Source organism: Lissotriton helveticus, chromosome 5_1 (genome assembly GCF_964261635.1).
Source record: "Lissotriton helveticus chromosome 5_1, aLisHel1.1, whole genome shotgun sequence".
Lineage (NCBI taxonomy): Eukaryota > Metazoa > Chordata > Amphibia > Caudata > Salamandridae > Lissotriton > Lissotriton helveticus.
In genome coordinates this window covers 940665449-940687153 of record NC_136065.1, presented here as the reverse complement: position 1 = coordinate 940687153, position 21705 = coordinate 940665449, and positions in this window count along the sequence as shown.

Sequence of the window (21705 nt, the reverse complement as noted above, 5' to 3'; positions counted from 1 at the left end):
GCGGTGGCAGCTCTTTTGCGGCCGGGTCAGCCGCATATAAATTCAACAAAGCAGGTTACCCAGAAGAGCTGCATTAGTAAGCATGTAACTCCGCATTCGGTGATGAAAAGCTGAAAACACGCAAGGTGAGTTCAAGCATCTTTATTGTCTGTCAAACGCGTTTCAGGATACACAATCCCTTCGTCAGTGGCTCACTTGCTGCTTGGAAGCAAACGGAAATATCGGCACCATTTTAATTAATAAAGGGTCCTGCCCCAGTGGGCGTGGCTGAACAAACAGCCTTCTGGATACCGTAGTGCCGAAACATTAAACTCATGTGAGTCCGCTCCTTCCAGCCCAGTAGTGAAATGATAAAACCCCCAGTGGGATGACGCTTTCCTCACATCAAAGCCTGTTGCAAAGTTCGTGCTTTACATCTCTGGAACTTACTCCCGTTTTGCTTGGAGGCACTGGTAGGTGACTTCATGGGCCCGCTCCTGCGGTGGCAGCTCTTTTGCGGCCGGGTCAGCCGCATATAAATTCAACATAGCAGGTTACCCAGAAGAGCTGCACTAGTAAGCATGTAACTCCGCATTCGGTGATGAAAAGCTGCAAACACGCAAGGTGAGTTCAAGCATCTTTATTGTCTGCCAAACGCGTTTCAGGATACACAATCCCTTCGTCAGTGGCTCACTTGCTGCTTGGAAGCAAACGGAAATATCGGCACCATTTTAATTAATAAAGGGTCCTGCCCCAGTGGGCGTGGCTGAACAAACAGCCTTCTGGATACCGTAGTGCCAAAACATTAAACTCATGTGATTCCGCTCCTTCCAGCCCAGTAGTGAAATGATAAAACCCCCAGTGGGATGACGCTTTCCTCACATCAAAGCCTGTTGCAAAGTTCGTCCTTTACATCTCTGGAACTTACTCCCGTTTTGTTTGGAGGCACTGGTAGGTGACTCCACAGGCTTGCTCCTGCGGTGGCAGCTCTTTTGCGGCCGGGTCAGCCGCATATAAATTCAACAAAGCAGGTTACCCAGAAGAGCTGCACTAGTAAGCATGTAACTCCGCATTCGGTGATGAAAAGCTGCAAACACGCAAGGTGAGTTCAAGCATCTTTATTGTCTGCCAAACGCGTTTCAGGATACACAAACCCTTCTTCAGTGGCTCACTTGCTGCTTGGAAGAAAAACGGAAATATGGGCACCATTTTAATTAATAAAGGGTCCTGCCCCAATGGGGGGGGCTGAACAAACAGCCTTCTGGATACCGTAGTGCCGAAACATTAAACTCATGTGAGTCCGCTCCTTCCAGCCCAGTAGTGAAATGATAAAACCCCCAGTGGGATGACGCTTTCCTCACATCAAAGCCTGTTGCAAAGTTCGTGCTTTACATCTCTGGAACTTACTCCCGTTTTGCTTGGAGGCACTGGTAGGTGACTCCACGGGCCCGCTCCTGCGGTGGCAGCTCTTTTGCGGCCGGGTCAGCCGCATATAAATTCAACAAAGCAGGTTACCCAGAAGAGCTTCACTAGTAAGCATGTAACTCCGCATTCGGTGATGAAAAGCTGCAAACACGCAAGGTGAGTTCAAGCATCGTTATTGTCTGCCAAACGCGTTTCAGGATACACAATCCCTTCGTCAGTGGCTCACTTGCTGCTTGGAAGCAAATGGAAATATCGGCACCATTTTAATTATTAAAGGGTCCTGCCCCAGTGGGCGTGGCTGAACAAACAGCCTTCGGGATACCGTAGTGCCGAAACATTAAACTCATGTGAGTCCGCTCCTTCCAGCCCAGTAGTGAAATGATAAAACCCCCAGTGGGATGACGCTTTCCTCACATCAAAGCCTGTTGCAAAGTTCGTGCTTTACATCTCTGGAACTTACTCCTGTTTTGCTTGGAGGCACTGGTAGGTGACTCCACGGGCCCGCTCCTGCGGTGGCAGCTCTTTTGCGGCCGGGTCAGCCGCATATAAATTCAACAAAGCAGGTTACCCAGAAGAGCTTCACTAGTAAGCATGTAACTCCGCATTCGGTGATGAAAAGCTGCAAACACGCAAGGTGAGTTCAAGCATCGTTATTGTCTGCCAAACGTGTTTCATGATACACAATCCCTTCGTCAGTGGCTCACTTGCTGCTTGGAAGCAAATGGAAATATCGGCACCATTTTAATTAATAAAGGGTCCTGCCCCAGTGGGCGTGGCTGAACAAACAGCCTTCTGGATACCGTAGTGCCGAAACATTAAACTCATGTGAGTCCGCTCCTTCCAGCCCAGTAGTGAAATGATAAAACCCCCAGTGGGATGACGCTTTCCTCACATCAAAGCCTGTTGCAAAGTTTGTGCTTTACATCTCTGGAACTTACTCCCGTTTTGCTTGGAGGCACTGGTAGGTGACTCCACGGGCCCGCTCCTGCGGTGGCAGCTCTTTTGCGGCCGGGTCAGGCGCATATAAATTCAACAAAGCAGGTTACCCAGAAGAGCTGCACTAGTAAGCATGTAACTCCGCATTCGGTGATGAAAAGCTGCAAACACGCAAGGTGAGTTCAAGCATCTTTATTGTCTGCCAAACGCGTTTCAGGATACACAATCCCTTCGTCAGTGGCTCACTTGCTGCTTGGAAGCAAACGGAAATATCGGCACCATTTTAATTAATAAAGGGTCCTGCCCCAGTGGGCGTGGCTGAACAAACAGCCTTCTGGATACCGTAGTGCCGAAACAATAAACTCATGTGAGTCCGCTCCTTCCAGCCCAGTAGTGAAATGATAAAACCCCCAGTGGGATGACGCTTTCCTCACATCAAAGCCTGTTGCAAAGTTCGTGCTTTACATCTCTGGAACTTACTCCCGTTTTGCTTGGAGGCACTGGTAGGTGACTCCACGGGCCCTCTCCTGCGGTGGCAGCTCCTTTGCGGCCGGGTCAGCCGCATATAAATTCAACAAAGCAGGTTACCCAGAAGAGCTGCACTAGTAGGCATGTAACTCCGCATTCTGTGATGAAAAGCTGCAAACACGCAAGGTGAGTTCAAGCATCTTTATTGTCTGCCAAACGCGTTTCAGGATACACAATCCCTTCGTCAGTGGCTCACTTGCTGCTTGGAAGCAAACGGAAATATCGGCACCATTTTAATTAATAAAGGGTCCTGCCCCAGTGGGCGTGGCTAAACAAACAGCCTTCTGGATACCGTAGTGCCGAAACATTAAACTTATGTGAGTCCGCTCCTTCCAGCCCAGTAGTGAAATGATAAAACCCCCAGTGGGATGACGCTTTCCTCACATCAAAGCCTCTTGCAAAGTTCGTGCTTTACATCTCTGGAACTTACTCCCGTTTTGTTTGGAGGCACTGGTAGGTGACTCCACAGGCCCGCTCCTGCGGTGGCAGCTCTTTTGCGGCCGGGTCAGCCGCATATAAATTCAACAAAGCAGGTTACCCAGAAGAGCTGCACTAGTAAGCATGTAACTCCGCATTCGGTGATGAAAAGCTGCAAACACGCAAGGTGAGTTCAAGCATCTTTATTGTCTGCCAAACGCGTTTCAGGATACACAACCCCTTCTTCAGGGGCTCACTTGCTGCTTGGAAGCAAACGGAAATATCGGCACCATTTTAATTAATAAAGGGTCCTGCCCCAGTGGGCGTGGCTGAACAAACAGCCTTCTGGATACCGTAGTGCCGAAACATTAAACTCATGTGAGTCCGCTCCTTCCAGCCCAGTAGTGAAATGATAAAACCCCCTGACGAAGGGATTGTGTATCCTGAAACGCGTTTGGCAGACAATAAAGATGCTTGAACTCACCTTGCGTGTTTGCAGCTTTTCATCACCGAATGCGGAGTTACATGCTTACTAGTGCAGCCCTTCTGGGTAACCTGCTTTGTTGAATATATATATATATATATATGAAACAATCTCAGTTTTCTCTCGCCTGGAGCCCAGTCACGGATACCGACGGCGCAGAAGAAGAGAGGAGACCCAAGTGCAGGTGAGCAAGTTTATTCAATCGTGGAGAAGGCGCACCTCAGCATAACGTTTCGGCCTTCACAGAGGCCTTGGTCACACGACGCATGCAAGAGAGGAAGCAACATTTAAAGTGCTAGTGCAAGTACTTTTGTTATGTTATTGGTTGAATATGGTCACATGAGGTTGTAACCTATGATAGACACAGAAAACAGATTTAAGCATATATGCCTCGCATCTCGGGATAATCCCCTGAGTGTGGATGGGCAATGTGCAAAAAGCAATGTGCAAAATACAATAAATAATTAGTACAAAACAAGGTATCAAAATATGATTAAAATCAGAGTACATAAACGTAATAAATATACACCAATAATTAATATATTTACACCATCCTAGAGTGACGCTATATACACTGGTTACAATTATCGTTAGATGTATTGTATGATTGCTTATATATATATAATCTACTGGCTGTCGCCATTAGATAGTTATAGTTATAGTTAGGACTTAGTTTCCATGGTAAAAGCGTTTTTCTTTTCCCAATAATGTTGGCGCCCGTTGACGAATCTTCGCAAAATTTTCAAAAATATGTGCGGGCGCATGGCCCACCCGCACTCCCGGGGACCACCACCCTGGGGCTTGTTTTGTTTTTAAAAAACAACCTGTGTGTGGGGGCTCAAGCCCCGGGAACCACCACCTCCCCGGGGCTGTGCATTAGGTGGGAGGGGGCTGCACAGCCCCCTCCTGGAGCCCTTGATGGGCCCTGGGGACCCCCACCCCCCAGGGCCAGCTCCTGCAGTGTCCCGGGGTGCCCACCGCCAGGACACTGCTGTTTGCAATGACAGGGCGGGAACCAGGTGGCTCCCGCCCTGTCACTGCAAACTGCTTTGCTTCACTGAAGCAAGAACGGGGAAACCTGCTCTTGCTTCAGTGAAGCAAAGCAGATTGCTTTTCCACAAGGGGAGCTGCATGTCACTAGCTCCCCATGTGGAAAAGCAATGCCGGCTTCTGCAGGAAGCTGGGAGCCGGCGGGACCATGAAGGCATTGGGGCTCCCCCCACGGTCCCCAACGGAGAGAGCCCGCCCCGGGGGATGGGGTCCCCGGGGCTTGAAGTGGCCCGGGAGGGGGGCCACGCGGCCCCCCACCTCAAAAATAAAAAATAAAACATTTAAATTAAAAAAAGTCCGGCCCCGGGGGATGGGATCCCAGGGCCAATAGAGGTCTCAGGAGGGGGGCCAATCAGCCCCCTTCCATAAAACAACAAAAAAGATGTGGCCATGCCCCAGGGGATGGGGTCCCCAGGGCCCAAAGAAAGGAAAAAGAAGGGGGGCCACACAGCCCCCCTTCTAAAAAATGTAATTTTTAAAAAGAGTGCGATCGTGCCGGAGGCCCCACCCCTCCCAGCAACACTCTGTAATTGCACCCTGTAGTGCGTTTTAAGGTGGGGATATTAATTCCCCTTCAATACTGGGGGTCCCTGGGGGGCAAGTAGCCCACCAGGTGCCTCCAGTAAGCGCCACAGGGCTGCATTGCAGAGAGGTGGGCCAGGCCACGCCCCTTTTTACACCTCTCTGCAATGCAGCTCTGTGGCGCTTACTGGAAGTAGCTGGTGGGCTAGTTGGACCCCAGGGACCATCAGGATTCAAGGGGACTTAATCCCCCAACTTCAAATGTGGCGCGTTTGCACAGTGGTGAAGGGAGGGGGTGGGGCCTGATGTGACATGTGTGTAAACACGCCCTGTGGCGCGTTTTAAGTTAGGAAATTAATTCCCCTTCAATCCTGAGGGACCCTGGGGGCCAACTAGCCCACCAGGTACCTCAGTAAGCGCCACAGGTCTGCATTGCAGAGAGGTGGTCCAGGCCACCCCTTTTTTACACCACTCTGCAACGCAGCTCTGTGGCGCTTACTGGAGGTACCTGGTGGGCTAGTTGGAACCCAGGGACCCTCAGGGTCTTACCCCCATTAAAAAAATTATAATAATTTGAACGGGAAAGATGCTGCATGGGCCCCCCTCCCGTGGCCAATTCCAGCCCCGGGGAAATCCGTCCCCCGGGGCATGCCCACATAAATATATATTTTTGCCTGGCCCCGGGGACCCCATCCCCCCCGGGCCAATCTTTTTTTTTTTTACTATTATTATTTTTGGGGGGGAGGGTGGCCGTGTGGCCCCCCTCCCGGGCCACTTCAAGCCCCGGGGACCCCATCGCCCGGTGCGGGCTCTCTCGTTGGGGACCGTGGGGGGAGCCCCAATGCCCCCACGGTCCTACCGGCTCCCCACGTCCTGCGGTAGCCGGCATTGCTTTTCCACATGGGGAGCTGCTGACATGCAGCTCCCCATGTGGAAAAAAGGTTGTGCTTTGCTTCATTGAAGCGAGAGCAGGTTTCCCTGCTCTCGCTTCAATGAAGCAAAGCAGTTTGCAGTGACAAGGTGGGCGCGGCTCCCGCCCTCTCATTGCAAACAGCAGTGCCCTGGGGTGGGCACACTAGGACACTGCAGGCGCCGGCCCTGAGGGGTGGCGGTCCCCAGGGCCATCAAGGGCTCCAGGAGGTTGGCTGCGCGGCCCCCCTCCCAACATTGGCAAAGCCCCGGGGAGGTTGTGGTCCCCGGGGCTCCGTAACGTAACGTACCCCAGAATTTACATAATTAGTGCCCAGGGGAGGTGGATGTCCCCGGGTTGTGTGTGGGGGCTCGAGTCCCCCACACAGGTGTATGTATTTTTTGGGTGGCGGTCCCCGGGCCAGCGGGGGGGCGTGTGCCTCCACAAAATATTTGATAAAAGCCCTGGGGTGGTAGTCACCGGGGCTTGGGGGCCTTGGAGGCCCCCCCATGCATAAAAAAACAAAGCCCCCGGGGTTGACGGGGAGCCATGAGCCCCCGCAAATATTTAATGAAAGCCCCGGGGGTGGCGGTCCCCGGGGCTGCGGGGGCCTGCCTGGGCCCCGCAATTTAAATTTTACATGCCCTGGGACGTGGCCCACCCAGGGGCTAAACAATAACGAAGCGCGGGAGAGGAGGAGCTTCGCGCGCAACCAAGATGGTCGCGTGAGCACAGGGCTCCCGGACCTTCGCCACCTCCGCCGTTTATCCTGTACCCTATCCTGACTTAGAGGACGGGTAATTCATGGCACAGCCCTGCTGATCATTTATTTGTTTTCGTATCTCGATTTGGACTACGAGTCTCTGAACTTTGTTGGCCTGCTCCCTGGTGCCACCCCGGGCTCTGTTTCCCTGCCAGCCGGACAGCAATCGAACAACAACGGATTGCCCGAGTCTCCCCGGCTCGGTTGTCTACTTTCGGTTTCGTTTCTCGCCCTGAGACCTCTTCGACTCTGTCTGGATCGGCCCGTCTGGGTTGCCTTCCACCCAACCATGACTCAACATTTGCCGACCTGGCCTACTGCGGCTCACTGAATGGTGTGAAGTGCCCACTCTCCTTTTTAAAATTGTTGCGGGCACATAGAGTGTAGCCATTTTCACCAGTTCTCAGGCTACCCTCCGGGGCACGATATCTAAGATGGCCACCAAGCCCGAGGGCGAAAAGCGCAAGACCAAGCCGGCTCTCCGTGGGGGTCCTGTACAGTCGAATGTCATGGACAGATACACTCTCGCCAAAGGCTCTCCGGGGGGACCGACCAAATCCCCGAATAATGTCGGAGAGGACTCCCCGACGGGTGAGGACTTGTCGCTAAAAGACGTCATGGGCGCCATTGATGGCATGAAGGTCACACTGGGTCAACAATATGAAGCCCTGGCCCATAAGCTGGACACTGTTGCTATCGATGTTACCCTGATCAGGGCAGATCTTGCGAAAACCAACGAGAAGGTCAAATCCCTCGATCTAAAGACATCCAGCCTCGTTACTGACGTCTCCGATTTACAGGTAGAAGTCGGCAACCTGCGATCCTCCCATGACTATTTCTCTCGGCGCTTGGAAGACTTTGAGAGCCGTGCACGACGGAACAACGTCCGTCTGGTTGGTGTCCCGGAGAAATCGGGAGCCTCTTCGGTGGACCTGCTGGTGGAGGATCTTGTTCTAAATCACCTTGCACCCAAGGGCCTCAGCAAGTTCTTTGCCGTAGAACGAGCACATAGGATACCGGGAAGCCCGCCTAAGCAGGGAGCCACCCCACGTCCCATCATTGCCCGAATTTTCCATTTTCGGGACAGAGATGCGATTCTGCAAGCATCGCGTCAGACGGGCCCTATTGCTTTCGAAAACTCTACAGTCAGCTTCTACCCAGACTTCACCCAGCAGGTGCAGAAGCAACGACTCGGATTCCAAGGGGTGAAAAGGAGGCTGAGAGACAGAGATATGAAATATGCTATGCTTTTCCCGGCCCGGCTGCATGTGGTGTACAATGATCGGACATTTTTCTTCGAACATCCCGGGGCTGCCAGTGACTGGCTCGACACGCTGCCCTCGGGACAGGAACACTCTGACCACTTTGGACATTCCGGAGGGGCGGAGAGCGGCCCGGTGGAGCAGGAATAGGGAGCGGCACCGGCTCCCGGTTCACCGTATTGACTTTCAGCTGTGGTTTGATGCTACGCAACTATTGCCAGCAACTGTTTTGTCTTTTTGGGGTGTGGACGGGGGGTGGGTGAGTCTTCCTCCTCTAGGGTTCTTCTCGTAGATTAGTTGTATGTTGGGGCGACAGGCACACTGCAAGTTGGGGTGGCTTTTGAGTCTCACGCAGGGGTGCAGGGTGGGGGGTGTGGTGTTTAGGGTCTTTTTGGGGGTCGGGGGGTTGCAGTTTTTGTTTCTTTGTTTTCTTCGAGGCATAGTATTGATGATCTCCTGCTATATGGTGTTATGTCTGAGTTTGGGGTGGATATGGGGTCGGATTCTGGGATGGGGGGTAGGGGACTTAAATTGTTGTGTTGGAACGTCAACGGGTTGGGGGACAGGATAAAACGGGGGGTGGTGTTGCAAATGCTGCAACGTTTCTCCCCTGATGTAGTGTTGCTCCAGGAGACGCCACGCAATGAATAGGCGTGGATATCGTCTCCTGGCACACTCCGGTTTCACTTCTGGCTCCAGGGGGGTGGGTGTTATGCTCCGGAACTCCCTCCCTCTTGCTGTTGACGACGTCATCCTTGATGATAGGGGGCGCTTGGAGGGGAGGGTTATCACCCTACTCTCCGTCTACGTTCCGCCTGGGTTGCAGACTATTACCTTTGCCGATCTGGGAAGAGTAATCCTTGGATTCCCTGAGGGTCAGCTTGTGGTGGGCGGGGATTTTAACTCTGTAGTGTCGGGGATGTGCGATCGATACCCTCCCCGGGAGACTGCAAGGTCTCAATCTTGGTAGAGGGACTTCTTAGATACTCTGGGGCTCACTGATTGTTGGCGACTGCTCCACCCTGGGCAGTTGCAATACACCTTTCACTCTGGGGCCCACAGCAGTCTCTCGAGACTGGATTATGTGTTGATGCCCTCCTCGCAGGCCTCCTCTATAAGGGAGATAAAACACCTTGCCAGGGGTGTATCGGATCACTCCCCCTTATGGTTGGTCGTAGACACGAAGCTGGGGACTAGGGGACGAGTGGCTCCGATTAACCCCTGGTATCTCCGTGATCCCAGGGTGAGGACAGAACTGATTAAAGCGCTTGATCATTACTTCGCTGAGAATGTGAACTTCGTATTCTCCTCTGTCACATTGTGGGAAGCGTACAAAACTGTGATTCGGGGCCAAGCACTTTCCTTGATTAGCAATGTTAAGAGGGTTAAACAGGAGGAGGTTGTTCGAATTGAGAACGAAATCACTGCCCTCGAGGGGGAATTGGAATCCGAGGTCACCCCGGATAGACTACACCTCCTGGGTCTTAAACAACTTGATTACAGAGCACTGGTTACTGATGCGGCAAAAGAAATGGGCAGGGAACAACAGGGACGCCTGTATGATGTGGGTGACAAAGCTGGGAAGTTGCTTGCTTGGCTGGATAAGAGGGAGCGCGCGAGTCGTGTGGTCCCTGTGATTGTGAATGCGAATGAAGTGAGTCTCACGGACCCCGCTGACATCGTGGAGTGTTTCGCGGACTATTTCCGGGATGTGTACTCCCCTGTGTCCGACAGACCCGAGCATGACTCCCAGTTGCTTCTGCGAGACATCTCACTGCCTTGTTTGTCGGACCCTGAAAGGGAGCTCCTCGAGGCGCCCCCCACATTGGAGGAAGTGGCGGCTGCCATCCGCTCGGTTCGCTCGGGGAAGGCCACGGGCCCCAATGGGCTACCTATTGAGCTCTACAAGCTCCGTCCGGATACGATTGCTCCATATCTGCGGTCGATGTTCTTGGAATCGTTAGTGACGGGTTCCCTTCCTCCTGACCAAAGATTGGCCTCCATAGTTGTGATTCATAAGGATGGTAAGCCTCGCGACTGCTGCACTTCCTTTAGGCCCATATCTCTGATCAATGCTGAACCGAAGATCCTGGCTAAGTTGCTGGCTAACCGCTTGGTAACTGTCATAGGCGACCTGGTTCACCCGGACCAATCCGGGTTTATACCACACCGCAACACGGCACTGAACCTCCGGCGACTGCATGGTGCCCTTGCGCGGGCAGGGACACTGCGAGAACTGGCCATCTTGGCGTCTTTGGACGCCACTATGGCGTTTGACACGCTGGAGTGGCCATACCTTTGGGCGGTCCTCTCTAAATTTGGCTTCGGCCCGAACTTCATTAAATGGGTGAAACTGCTCTACACCGATCCCTTAGCACAAGTAGTCGTAAACGGCCATGTCTCCGCGCCATTTGCCCTTGGCAGGGGGACGCGCCAGGGCTGCCCTTTGTCTCCTCTTTTATTTGCCCTTGCTTTGGAGCCTCTGGCGGCCTGGTTGAGGTGGGAGCCATCTTTGAAAGGCATTAGATGGACCTCGGAATTTGAGGACCGGGTATCCTTATATGCGGACGATATCCTGTTGTACCTCACGTCGCCTCGGAAGTCGTTGATCGTCCTCTTTGACGTATTGACCTCTTTCCACAAAAACTCTGGCCTCGTCATCAACTGGTCTAAGTCATGTGTCTACGTTCTCTCGGGCGAGGCTCCTCTCTTGCCCCGTGGCTGTCCTATTTCGATTGTGCGGGAAGGTTTTAATTATCTGGGGATTTTTATTTCTTTGGACCCCATACTTCGTTATGAGCGTAATCTGCTGCCCCCGCTCCAGCGCCTTCGAGCTGATGTTATCGCGTGGGGTAGGCTCCCTCTTTCCCCCTTGGGGCGAGCGGCGCTGTTCAAGATGATGTCGCTGCCCCGATTTCTTTATGCACTGCAACACACTCTCGACACGGTGCCTGCTAGCTACTTTCGGGAGATTGAAAGTCTACAGAGACAACTGATATGGGGGGGGCTGTTCCCGCATTGCTCTTGCGAAGCTGACGCTCCCATGGTACGATGGTGGCATCGCGCTTCCCGATATTCGCCGTTACTATTGGGCCTCTCAGCTGGGGGCGATTAACCATGGTACTTACGGTCCTTCGCCTAACCCAGCATTTGAAATGGACAAGTGGCTACTACCCGGCGGTGACTATAACAGGGCTCTGTACACGAGATCTGTCTGCAAGACTCTCACGGGCCCTACCATGACGACCGTACAGGTGTGGTATCGTGCAACGGCGGCTCTGGGCTGGGCTGACAAGCCGACTCGCGCGACTCCGCTTTACGCTTCTGATAAGCTTGGGTCCCTTTGGAAGTCGAAGGGTTTTGATAAGTGGGATGTTATCGGTGTCTGCAGGGTTAATGATGTGTGGACCAAGGGTAGGGTCAAGACGTTTGAGGAGCTGAAAGCTGAGTATGACTTGAATGATAGGGAGTTTTTTCGCTATGCGCAAATCCGGCATGCAGTGGTTATCTGTCTTCCCCTTGGGCACGGATATTCCGGAGGCGTCTCCGCTGGAGGATCGGATCCTGGACGGATACGTCCCGGACAGCACGATTTCGCTCATAAATAAAAAGCTGATCAACAACAGGGTTGACCTCCTCTGTCACCTCCGTGAGGTTTGGACCAGTGATGGTTTGGAGCTTGACGATGAGGATTGGCAGGCTGCCATCTCTTCCTCGAAGGAAGTGGCGATCCCGGCACGCCTTCGATTTGTACAGCTTAAAATTCTTCATAGGGTGTATGTGACTGGTCCCCGTCTGGTGCGCATGGGATTCTCTTTGGATGGTTTATGTAGGCGTGGATGTGGTCTTGTGGGTACGTTTTTCCATATCATTTGGGAATGTCCAGCGGTGTCGCGCTACTGGACTCGGGTACACGAGGTAATGAGTGAGGTCACGGGTGTGCAGTCAATGCCTGAAGCGAGGAGATGCTTGCTGAATGTCTGGGTGCCGAATGACTATGACGTGGCGCAGCTTCGCTGGGTGACCCTGGGCAATATGATTGCCAAGAGAGACATAGCCCAATTATCGGGTGCTCAGAGGCCACCAACGGTTCTGCTGTGGCAACAAAACATGGATTGGTGCATGTTTTGAGAGAAGACAGTATATGTTGCCCGTGGCACACCCCGTAAGTGGGGTAAGATTTGGAATCAATGGAACACGTACCGTGGTGATATATGTACCCCCCCTCCCACAGACTTGGAGAACGACCTGTCTACCCCCCACCCTGATGTCTCCTCCACGATTAATTAGACATTTTGCTTGCTCCTGATCTCTCCTCCCCCCCATTCCATGTATGATTATGCCGATTGGACTACATGTATACTCCCTCCCCAGACACCGAAGTGACACATCTGTAATGTTATGCCTTGTGTTTTGTTTTCTTCTTTCTGTTTTTGTAAGTTTTGAATTTAATAAAAAGATTTACAAAAAAAAATAACGAAGCGCGGGAGTCCGCGTTTGTTTTTTTTTTCCGGCCGAAATCCGCGCTGGGTGCATGAATCTCACCAGTTGTTTTTTTTAATGCTTTTTTTGGCCCTGGGGGTCCTTGTGGGACCCCTTGAGGAGGCCTAGGGGGTCAGGTGTTTCTACCTTGCCCCCTTTTCTTGATTTTTGCGTTGGTTTTTCTATTTTCTTGTGACTCGGTTCAAGATGGCTGCCAACAGTTCCTGGTTTGAAGTGTTGACAGCCAATTAGCATAAAGCTTGTAGTCGGTAGGGTGCGCGGATCCTCCGTGCCTCTATGTATTGAAACTTTTATTTTTTTATTTTCTCAGCAACTACTGAACGGATTTACACCATTTAAGAAAAAAGAATTCTTTCTGAAACAAGGGCTACCTTTATGCCAAATTTGGTGTAATTCCGTCCAGCAGTTCGAGCTGTAGCCGTGTCTAAAGTTTCCTATGAAAAATGCATTTTTTGACCTCTTTTTTTTATTTCTCAGGAACTACTGAACGGATTTACACCATTTAAGAAAAAGTGTTCTTTCTTAAAGAAAGGGTACCTTTCTGCCAAATTTGGTGTACTTCTGGTCAGCAGTTCGGGGTGTCCTATGGGAATTAACATGGAGAAAACACGTCATTGGACCTCCCTTTTTTCTCGCCCTCTGCTTGCCGAATCACTCCGAAAGTTTCAAGATAGGAGCTGACCGGAGCGGGCCATAAGTTTCGAAAATTTTGCGAAGATTCGTCAACCGGGGCCAAAGTTATTGGGAAAACAAAAAATGCTTTTCCTATGGAAACTAGGTCCTAACTATAACTGTCAGCTGCTGACGAATAAATTTGTTAGTTATGCAAGACACGGTGTTGTTATCCCTTTTTTCCGTTGGAGAAGGAACTTTGGAGAATTCGTAACGGACCTTGCTTGGTTGGTCAGCCCAAATGACGCGCCCTTTGCTCAGGAGTTGCGGCAGCTTTAACAGCAGTAGAAAAAAATCACCACAGCTGACGCGTTTTGGCTTGATGCCTTCCACAGGGTCTATGTTACCGTCATGGCAAACACAGTTCATTATAAGCAGTCCTACATATCTTTCATTGACCTGGCAGGGGGTCCTCTACCCGACATCACTGCGCTGGACTGGCAGCGGAGACTCAGAGCAAAGGGGAAGACCTGCGAGCCACATATTCTCACGTTTGTCTCTCCAGCAACAGTGGAGCGTGCCGGGGAATGCAGTGGGTAATTGATGGAGGTGGCGGGCACATTCAACGCCGTATTCGAGAGGCCTGCGCCCGAGGCCCCAAAAGCTCCTGAACGTGCCCTGAACCGAAGCTTACTGGTGAACATGAAGCTCTTCTGAAAGAACATGAAGACTTGAAAAAAAAGAGTTGGATGCCTCGAAAGCCAGGAACAAGGTCTTAACTAATGAGGTGAAAACACTGAAGAGCCAAATCGTAACGCTGATGGAGAAAGGAAAGCACGATGATGAGCTTATTGATGCTTTAATGGTACAGTATGGCTATAGCAAAACACACAAGATGATGGACGGAATGTTGCACAATGGCAACACATTCACCCCCAGTCACAGATCTGGGTTTAATCCATCTTTAGTTTGCTCACCAAGCCACCCCGGTTCAGACATGGCCATATGCAAATCTGACTTGACCCTGTGCCTCATGAGAACAGTCCAGACCAAACTACCAAGCCCTGTCTTTCCTGGACCGGAATCAAGCATCCTAGGACCAGTACAGTATGGCTATAAACATTGACATTCCCCTTCTAACATCCACCATTTACCTTTTTAGTGATATTGCCCTGATGTGAGGATTTGCATTGCCGACCCATTTGTCAGAGGTAACTTTTAATATGCTTAATTACGCATCTCTGCCACCTAAAATAGCCGTAACCAAGGTGTCAAACTACTTCACACCGGTGGAAAAAAAACAGGTGGGCGACCAGGAGAGTGTTAAATCCGGAATGGCACTGACCAAGAAAGACCTGTTAGCGTCCCTGATGGACTTCAAGACTGAACTTAACACCAAGGGCACAACCCCTCTGCCTGACCTCAAGTTGGCAGCCTCAGTTGGTCTCTCCATGATGCTCTAGCACTCCTGGAAAATAGAACTGGTCATCAACCTGTTCTTAACCACATCCCTCACCTGACCTGGATCCTGCTCTCCCTCCAGGACATGTTCTCTTTGCACTTTCCCTCAACCGTGGAGACCCTGCTATTTGACCAATGCCCGGTGGAGCTACCTGTTAGCTGAAGAGAAGATGGGCTGTGGATTCCCCCTCGGCCGAACTTTGGGCAGACGTTCCTTCATCTCTCTGTCGTACCCCCTCCTACCCCTACACCCTACCCCCTTCCACCTCTTCGCTCCCTTCTTCTTGCTTTCTATCCCTTTAATGTATTTCTGTTGAGACCTAGCTATTTGACCGATGCCTAGTGGAGATACCTGATAGCTGAAAGCTGAAGAGGAAATGGGCTGTGGATTAACCCCCGGCCATCACCTACCCAGCCGGACCTTGGGGGCAAACTTCCCCTTTGTCTCTCCGTCGTATGTATACCCTACCCCTTTTTCCCTTACCCCCTCTCCCTTCCCCACCCCATTTTCCTTTTCTTCTAGGCTCCTTAAATGTTTTTACTGGTATCTTTAGGTAACTTGTAACTGATGTAAGTTTTCAACTACGAGGAACCTTAAGTAAAGCGCTCTGATACCTTCGGGTCTAGCCAGCGCTATATAACACTGTTTAAATACATAAATGAAATAAGATACTACAGCACTAACTACACATTGGCATGTCCCAGTTCATTATCCATTTTGTCCCATCAGTGTTCCTGATTCTCAAGCAATATTGCCCATTAGTTTTGCCGTGAACATGAAGCATAAGCCCACTTATACAAGTCAAGATTATTGCACGTGAATTGCTATATTTCACAAATCACCTTATGCAGAGTATATTTCAATCATATTTCCAACCACAGTTCCACCCCTCAGCTTGAATGCATGTAAATTCACATTTCTTATGTCCGTGATTTCTTCAGGCTAATGGCATCACATTACTACGTGTATACTCTTCAAACTCTAATTGCCTTTTCAAAGTGGCTCGTGCTTACTTAAAATGTATTTCCAATACAATAATGTCTTTCAATGTCCCTTTTCCCACATAAAGTGACTATCACATGTTCAAGATATCTATTGCACATTCCCAATTATATAGAAGACACAGTCAAAGGAAGGTACTCATGCTATGGAATGAGAATTATTAATTAACCGTGAACACCAAACCCATACACGTTTTAAATGAGGGTTCAATGCCCACACAGTTTCCATGATCGCTCATTCAATTACACCTCGACCTCCTCCAAAGTGATGTGTTTGTTCTAAAAACTGTTGCACATTTCAAATTCCTACTATGGTGATTCTCAAGAAAGTGATGTGTGCTGTGCTGTAGATGGTTATACACCAGGGATGTATGATGTTATAACGCATACTATTACTCCGCAGACCATTACAACGCGACTTTTACTCCGCATACCGTTACAACGCATAGCGCCTTGGGGCGCTGGATAGTGGTAAGTATAATTTACTATTCTAACTCCAGTCCCCGTGGACCCTAGGGAAGGTGTTGGATAGTAAATTATACTTATTCCCTATCCTAGAGCGCCCCCCAGCGCAATGCGTTGTAATGGTATGCGGAGTAAAAGTCGCGTTGTAATGGTAGTGCGGAGTAAAAGATGCGTTGTAACGCGTGTATACCTACACCAGTGTTCAACTATATAGCTCCAAAGCGAGTACAACATAGAAGTCAGTATTCACACAGCGTTCAAGATCATCTGCCTGAATGTGTCGATGTATTTTTGTCAAAATGCCATCTTCTAATATGAAATCGACCATTCCTTGAACCATATTCATATCCTTCCATTCAAGCATGTGGTAATCCATATTTCCCATAAATATGTCTTGTACAAGTGAGGGCTATCGCGGTATTAGTTGTAACCTCCACTCTATTGTGAGCCCTACTCACAATAATTTCTCAGGAGAGCGTTAACTTGCCCAACATGTGTTAACATTGCAATAAGTGTGCTTTAATACCCCATGTCCCACCTAAGGTGACACGTGCCTACCCAACAGTCAATACACAATTCCAAAAGTGCACTAAGTGTACTCAGAGAAAGTGACATGTGCTTTGTAGTGCAAAAGATGTCAAATAATATTAACCAAATAATTTATTGTGTTTAATCAGGGGCCTTGGTGTCAACACACTGACACAATTGTCTATTTCGATACCCCCAATCTTCTTTCAGGTGGCATGTCTTAGTTCTGAAAGTTATTGGATGGCTTATATTGTACCGCAATGAAAGTGACATGTGCTCTGAGGTAGAATGGATATTAGCCAATTTTTAGGTTTCTGTTCACAGTGGCATGTCTTGGTTCTGAAACTTATTGAATGCCTTAGATTGTAACCAGGGTGTGCAAATGTAAATGTAAATGTAAATGTGCTGGACTTGTAAAGCGCACAGCTGCCCGTAAGCGTCCCGGCGCTTGCTTAGGGAACCCGTCCTGGTATTCCCCTGTGAGAAACCCCGGCAGGGTGTCCACAAGGTGAAAGCCAGGCATCCCGCCGCGAGGGGCCGTAGTGGAGATTAAGCAAGCTATTGCCCAGAGTCGCAGAGTGTGACCCCGTGAGTTGAGTAGGCACCAGAGCGAGAATTGTCGAGTCCGTGGAATTTTGAGCCCGAGACCCGCCGAGGCAGGGAATCGAACCCTGGTCCACAATCGATCTCAGCTTCCGGGTCTGCCGCCTCTAACCACTGAGCCACTCTTCTCCACTTTACAAATGAAAGTGACATGTGCTCGGAGGTAGAATGGATATTAAATAATATTAAGGCTTCAGTTCACAGAGTAAAGTTCACAGTGACATGTGCTTTGAGATAAGAGGATGTTCCTCTGTGTTAATACTTTGACTCACAGAATGAAGTGCATAGTGCTCATACATGCTAAAGAGGAAATGGGGAACAAAGACTATTTCGTAAAACACAATGACATACAATAACAGTAAGGATACATTTAGGCTTTAGGGCTGGGTAGTGGTAAAGGTTTTATGGCTAGGTTTAGGGGTGGGTTGTGGTAAATGTTGGTAAAGATAATTTTAGGGTTTGGGACTAGTAGTGCAATGGGGTAAGGGACATGTAAGGGCTCAGGGGCAGGCAGTGGCAAAGGATGGCAAGGGTAAGTATAGTATATAACTGAACTATACTTAGGCGCGCTGAGTGAACACTATAATTTGTGTATTTGCATTTTGATATGAATTTCAATATCTTGTGCCTCTTGCCTTGTACATTTATTTACTTATTTTGTACGTTAAGGTGTATAGGTCTTGTGTAGCTCTCACTTGTATTTTGTGATCTATCCAACATGTCTGCCCCTCCCGCAGTCCTCTTTCTATCACTGTTTTTTTCACGTTATTTAAACTGTGTGCACACAATGTTCACTTGCGTGATCAAGGCTTGTGAGAAGCCGAAACCTGTAGCGAGTGATTAAACACCCTTGGACTTTCCTGGCTGACGTATTTTTTGGCTACTTCTGAGAGTGTGTTTTACGTGGTGATTCTGACTTGGATTTTGACTTCCGGCTTGCTCGACCGGAGCACACACCACCTCCCTCGGGGCCTCCGGCAACCCGCGGAGCACTTTCCTGGAACATATATATATATATATATATATATAGGTATGCATATTACCTACTGGCGGTCGCCAGTAGGTATATATAGTTAGGATTTTTTCTCTATGGGATTTTTGAAAATTCTATGTCTAATAACTTTGGCGTTTGTGGACGGAATTGGCTGAAATTTTCAGGAAAATGGCACATTTTGTTTCTGAGCAGCCCTTGAAAATTTGGGGGGGGTTCGTCAAGGGGGGGCCGAGAAAAAAGGGGGGTCCCAAAACGTGTTTTTAACATTGAGTTTTCCATAGGGCGGTTGGCCTCACTTTTAGCCCGAACGGCTGAATGGATTTGCACGAAACTTGGCAAAATTGTAGGGACTGGTAGCCCGATGTGCCTTTGCTAGGTCTCAATATATGTGCTCCAGTGGATTTTGAGAAATTAACGTTCAAAAAAAGATATATATCTGTAACAGTGGACCGGGCAGCGCTCCGGTTCGCGGACTTTTCGCGGTACGGAGCTTTGTGAAGCGAAGCTGATTGGTTCTCCGGCGTCTGTGAACATTCCAAACAGTCCGTAGCAGCCGCCATCTTGTCTCTCGGTAGGATCGAGAGACAAGAGGAGGCCAAAGCGAAGGGGCAAATGACCATAAGGGGGCATAGTAGATCCTCGCTGACCCCCTAGGTTTGATGTGGAGGTTTTAAAAGGGTCCCGCGGGGCAAAAAAAAATAATAATAATAATAATCGAACGGCTGAATGGATTTGCACGAAACTTGGTAAAATATTAGGGACTGGTAGCCCGATGTGCCTTTGCTAGGTCTCAATATATGTGCTCCAGTGGATTTTGAGAAATTAACGTTCAAAAAAAGATATATATCTGTAACAGCGCTCCGCTTCGCGTAACGGAGGTTTGCGAAGCTGATTGGTTCTCCGGCGTCTGTAAACATTGCAAACAGTCCGTAGCGGCCGCCATCTTGTCTCTCGGTAGGATCGAGAGACAAGAGGAGGCCAAAGCGAAGGGGCAAATGACCATAAGGGGGCATAGTAGATCCTCCTTGACCTCTTAGGTTTGATGTGGAGGTTTTAAAAGGGCCCCGCGGGGCAAAAATAATAATAATAATAATAATCGAATGGCTGAATGGATTTGCACGAAACTTGGCAAAATTGTAGGGACTGGTAGCTCGATGTGCCTTTGCTAGGTCTCAATATATGTGCTTCAGTGGATTTTGAGAAATTAACGTTCAAAAACAAGATATATATCTGTAACAGCGCTCCGCTTCGCGGAGATAAAATTATATCTGTATTACCTAGCTGTTGCTAACACCAGTTAGCGACGGCTAGTAGGAGATAGCGACCATCTTGGGCCCCACTTTGCATGTGAGTGATATTTATCACTAATGACATGCAAAGTGGGCATGCCAAGATGTTAGCGACTGGAAATAGTCGCTAACATCGCTATCTCCTATTATCAACTTTTGGAAATATTCGCGATAAGCGCGAATATCTCCAAAAGCTAGCACCTGCCCTGAGCAGTTCTTAGCCATGTTATCCAATGGGAGGTGGATAACATGGCTAAGAGCATTAGCTCGGTAATGCATGAATATCGCTGAGTTTTCAGCGATATTAATGCATTGCGGTCGTTTTTTATCGTATTCGCGATAAACCTTGATAATATCAAGGTTTATCTGCGATAATTTCTGACGATGCTTAGCGGTAAAAAAATCGTTGCTAAGCATCGTTAGGGATAAATATCGCTTAACTTTGGTAATATGCCCCAACGTCTGTTAACGTTCGATTCGAAGGAAATCAGGAAGTGTTGAAAAACATTGTCTGCGCCATCTTGTCTTTTTTCAAATGCCACACTTTTGTCGTGCACGGCAGTCATTTTAGATGCCTTGACCAGACCCACTCTGTGCACGCTGTCGATCCTTAGCATGGCTCCCCACCCTCGCAAGCATCTCCCCCAGGCAGTGGTCACCCCCGCTCTCTGTCTTATGCATGGGTAATAAACCTTCCCCCATCTGCGGCTGCGCTGCTCTTCCCTGAGAATCACACCCTGTGCCCGCCCGACACCTCCCTTTCGCCCTTTTCACTACCGCACCCTCTGACACTCCTTTTCCTCTGTGTCCGATTGTCCAGGCCGGTCCTAGGGTATCAGCTAGCCCTGCAGATGTAGTTTATGGCCCCAGCTGTAAAGAATCACCCCTCTTCAAAGGAGTTATAGTAGATCAAGGCCCACACCCGATGAGATCCGTCACACCACACGCGTTCCTACTATCTGAAAACCATCCTGTATTGTGATTGGGGAGGGGACCGAGCCTGAAGCGGAAGATTCCAGGGATGACTCTTTGTACATCAAAGTTTTTACAATTATGTGTCACATTAAAAATATATAGCACTCCGACAAAGTAGTAAGATTATAAAACTTGAATAACTTATAAATATATACAAGAAAACAAAAACAGTAATAACATATAAACATTTTTAGGGAAAAACAACGAAGTAGCGGTCGGCTGTGCGAATAGTCCCAACGCAGCACAACGTCCAGATTTCCGGCGTGGGGCGTCGCGGGGGGTGGGTCATCAGTAGCAAACTGTTGTGCGAATAGTTCCAAGGCAGCAGAACGATGGCACCAAGGTGATGTCCAGTAAGTTGCCGCACTGGTTTTGGTATCCTACAATGCTGCTCCGAATAACGGCGTGGGGCGCCCCGGGGGAGGCGGCGTGAACGGGCCTCTCCAGGTGGAGTGTCATCTGTTGTAGTGGGGCGCCCCTTTACCGTTTCAGTTGCCATTCCGTCCGTTTTTGGTCCACTGTGTCAAAAGCCGCAATTCAGCTGAGTTGCGCCCACTCTTGCGGTGCAGCGATAGGCGGCTGTCACAGGACTCTCAAAATGGCGGCAGGCTGTTTCCTTTTTGGGCCTGGTCCACTGAAATGGCCCTGGGACACCATGGAAATCGGACGCTTGTCTGCTAGGTCTTGGACCCCATTCTCGAAAGCGTCCCCTCCGCCTTGAGGATTCATCAAAAGTTTTGGGGGCCCCCGACTCCTGTAGGCTTCTGGTGGGGAGCGGCTGCCATGATTGCTCGCGGAATGACCACGACGGAGCTACGAGATGGTGGTGCTCTCATGCTGACGCCAGCTTCAGTCTGAAACATCCAGAAACAAGGTGGGGCTTTCATCGTTTGGGAAAAAAAAAAGTTTTCATCCAATGGAAAGTGTTGTTTTTAGGTCATATGATCAAGCCTTCCATCATTAGGAAACCAAAAGTAAAATGAACCAATGAAAAGTT